The following is a 3,956-nucleotide window of genomic DNA, read 5'->3' on the forward strand; positions in this document are numbered from 1 at the left end:
AGGATGCAAATCATGCAATTCAAAGGTGGAAACCGATCATCGTGTGGTAATGTGGTAGGGACCATGGTAGCGTAAAATATCCCTTGAAATCAAGCTATTGGATGCATGACAATGTACAACCACACTAATAGGGGTAAATTTTCTACTAAGATGTTTGTGGGACATTCACTCCATTCATCAGTTGCGCAGGAGACTGCATTATAGGAAATATTGTGGATGAAAACACCTACCATCGAAACCTTAATGGCTGACATTGATGTTTATATGCCATCTGGTGGTGACTCATCCTTATTACATGTGACACTAATGTAAGACCATCCAAACCATCTAAACCATTGTTGTTTGAGCATACTCTACAATTACACTGACCAGTCTGACCTTAACCACTCAAATTTAGGGTCCCATTTTAGATGGAGCACATCTCAAAAATCACATTGATTAAATACAAGTAATTAATACCTAATTAATGGTTGAGTAAAACATTATCCCTAAATAGATTTCCACACATAATAGATGAACTTGTTGGACCTATGATTTCAGTGTTGAAATGAATGTGTCTCTTGTCGAGTCATGCACTTAAGACCCATATAAATTTGTCCTTGGCTAACCCAAATCTACATCAATAAACAAGGCTAACCACGGTTCCATTAACCTAGCTAGACAAGATCATGAGTGATCATAAACTTTTGCAGCTATCAAATGGGTCCTTAAGCTCTTCCCATGTTCCACCACTCCATGTTCCTAAGTTTAATAAACAGAGAGTACAATAGAACTAGTCCAAGCTAACCTTATTAAGAGCCATATGGCAAGACTGCTTGTGTGGTATGCAACTTTGTAATCATTCAAATAACCTCATAGTTATGTAAAGTAATGAAAATATAAAATCATTTTTTTTCTCATAATATGATACTTAAAAAGGGAGAAAAAGGAAATTTTATAAAATACTATCTAATTTTTATGAAATTTATCATCCAATACCTTTTTTTTTTTTTTAATGGTTTCAATTAATTACCTCATTAAGCTTCATTAAACTATCTTCTGTTTAGAGTTTGCTGACAGTAGTTAGATTGATTTTTTTTTTTAATGACAAAATTGCCCTTTCCTCCTCGGACGGCTCGTTCCCCTCAAGACAGGCTAATGTGGGCAAGTCCAGCCAAGTGGTCCCTATAAATGGAGAGAGCCTGACAAATAGAACGATGGGGCCCACCAAGATGTCTGTGTTATATCTATCATGTCCATTTATTGTGCCAGCTCATGTTACAACATTAGGGCAAAAAAACAGGTAGAATAGTAACTGAGTGGGACATCACAGAAAACAGTGGAATTGAATGCGCACCTAGGAACTTTCTTGCAGCCCATTGAAGTTTTGGACTATGTTGATAGATGCCTTCCTTTCCTCATGGTGGTAATGACCTTATGAACAGGTTGTGGGCCATGGTCACAATAACCTTATGACCAGGTTAGATTGCATATAACTAAGGTGGGCCTCATGAAGGTTTTAAATGGAGGTTGTTCCAATCCATAATATAATTTCTTATAGTGTGGTCCACTCCAGTTTTAGATCTCTTACGTTTTTTTTTTTTAAATATCATGTCCTAATATAAGCTTGCGAAACTAATAAATAGATTAGATGTCACACACATATCATAGTGGCCATGCAGCAGTTCCCACTTTCTCTCCTTAAAGTTGTTAACATGGAGAGAGATGAATGGTTCCTGTAACACAAAGCCTTGTGGGGCCCATTGCAGTGTTCGTGTGAAATCTAATTCGTTCATCAGTTTTGCAACGCATGATAAAATGAGTGCTGAAAAAATGAACTACATTCAAAACTCAAGTGGGCCACAACACAAGAACATTGGACACTAAAGCCCACTATTAAAATTTTATCAGTGGTATTATGATGTTTATATGCCATCTGAACCGTTGATAAGATTATTACTCCCAGGATGAATGGAAAACACAAAAATCAACTTGATTCAAAACTTCGAAGAAGGAATAACCGTCAGATGAATGCATTGTTGGCTGATAGATTACACGTTGGATTGTATGGTGTACTATCTATTCCAATGCTTTCCTATGTGCTAGGCCATTAACCTCTCAAAGAGAGGTAAGGTCCATGGGCCAGGATTTTCAACGGTTTGATTTGGGCTGTTATTCGGGCCACTCAACATTTGAATTTGCTAGGCCCATTTCAAGACCCTTTTGATTGATCGTCTCGAGAATTTGATTGGATGGCAGAGTAAAAATTATCCAGTGAGTATGTACCGACCGGTCCCATCTAAGATAGAAACCACCGCCCAATCAAACCCCACCCAGCAATGACAGTACTCAATCCACACCATCCATCTTACAAATAGGCCCATTTGAGCCCATCACAACATCGGTGAAATGTGTTAATCTGTGTGGGCCCACAGTCGGCCAATCTACCCATTCATCTGAACCATCCATATTAGAACCACAACTCTTGGACAGGCATTACTCAACACTCAGGCAGAATCAACGGTCACTTTTCATCAACACACAATGCTGTTACTTGAGTGGAAATTATAAATTTAGCCTACTTGTTTCCATTTTCTGTTGAAATTGTACTAACCGTCAAGTGACTGATACTTTTTCTATGGTTTAGACCATCCAATCCATCTGGGTTTTTTCCAACGGCCTATCCAAGAGGTGACCATCCTAATGGACGGCTCTGATCAAACAAAAGATGAAGGTTAACAAAACCAAATAAAATAGAAAAAAAAGGAAATTCATAAATTTAAAAATCTAAAAAGGCAATTTACAGTGTTATTATTTCGAGTGGCAAATAAACCAAACTAAAAATACGGAAGCTAATATTTACACCCACCCATTTGATAGATACACCCTTCCAAAAGGGTGTATCTATCAAAAAATGGGTTGGTCTAAATATCAATATCGTATGATGCTCACGCCAAGGCTTTGCATACTATAGTCAGGTTTAAAGGTGGGACCCACGATCCACTGATCCAGACCGTTGTTCTTTTGGGATCCACCGTGGATAGACAATGCCTTGAAAACATTCTCCATCGAAAAATCCTAACCTTTCATTTCAAGGCTCCCAAAGGTACGGGTCATGGAACCCACTCACGCAAACTTTAAAACCCGACTATATTATCCAAATCCTCGATCGAGGATCACAAATATGTAACTACTCAGAAAGCCATGCCACCTCCAACACCGCCCATCAGCTGTCCTTGCACCATCAACGACTTGTAAATCTCCACACCACCTTCTCGTCGTACTCCTTCAGCGCGGGTCTACCGAATCCCGTGACCCTCCCGCCACCGTACGGGAGCCGGCCACGGAAGACGCTAGAATGCGCGAACCTCAGCATCATCTTAACGTACGCATCCCTGAGTCGAATGAGGAGCTTCTTGGGCGAGCCGAGCCGGAATATCCTGAGCCGTGGCGCAATCTTTATGCGCCGGGAACGCCTCTTCCGGTTCCTGCACCCGATCGAGAACTCGACCCGGCTCCGGCGCCGAACGGAGCCGTCGAGCCGCGCGTACTGCCCATGCTTCCAATACCCTTCTTCCATTTCTGCCCTTGAGAGAGAAGAGAGACAGAGACAGAGATAGCTGGAGGTGGAGATTTCATTTATGAAGCCGATTCTGGTGCATCGCGACGAACAGTGTTTGGTTCATTGCTACGGATCTAAGGTTGAAAGTGGGTCGGGCTTGGTTTGTCTTGAACCCAGGACTGGAAAGGACTGCTGGATAGGGATCCAACCGCTCGGATTTCCATTTATACAAGTGGGACCCTTGGTTTAGTTATCTAAACCGTTGGTCTGATGCGATGCACCATTGATGGGCCGTGAACCATAATTCTTGAATATTGGTAGATCTTATTAGCTAATCTTTATATTCTTTGGATTGCAGATTGAAAGTCATCTGATGGAAGATAGATTCTTACATATCCACAGTGGGACCAAACTG

At 40.8% G+C, this 3,956-nt stretch overlaps 1 pseudogene; it reads right to left on the reverse strand.

Annotated features, from left to right (window-relative positions):
- Positions 1–2,749: 2,749 nt before the first annotated feature.
- Positions 2,750–3,608, reverse strand: LOC131230758 (uncharacterized; annotated as a pseudogene).
- Between the last annotated feature and the right edge of the window lie 348 nt (positions 3,609–3,956).

The sequence above is a fragment of the Magnolia sinica genome, chromosome 17 (genome assembly GCF_029962835.1).
Source record: "Magnolia sinica isolate HGM2019 chromosome 17, MsV1, whole genome shotgun sequence".
NCBI lineage: Eukaryota > Viridiplantae > Streptophyta > Magnoliopsida > Magnoliales > Magnoliaceae > Magnolia > Magnolia sinica.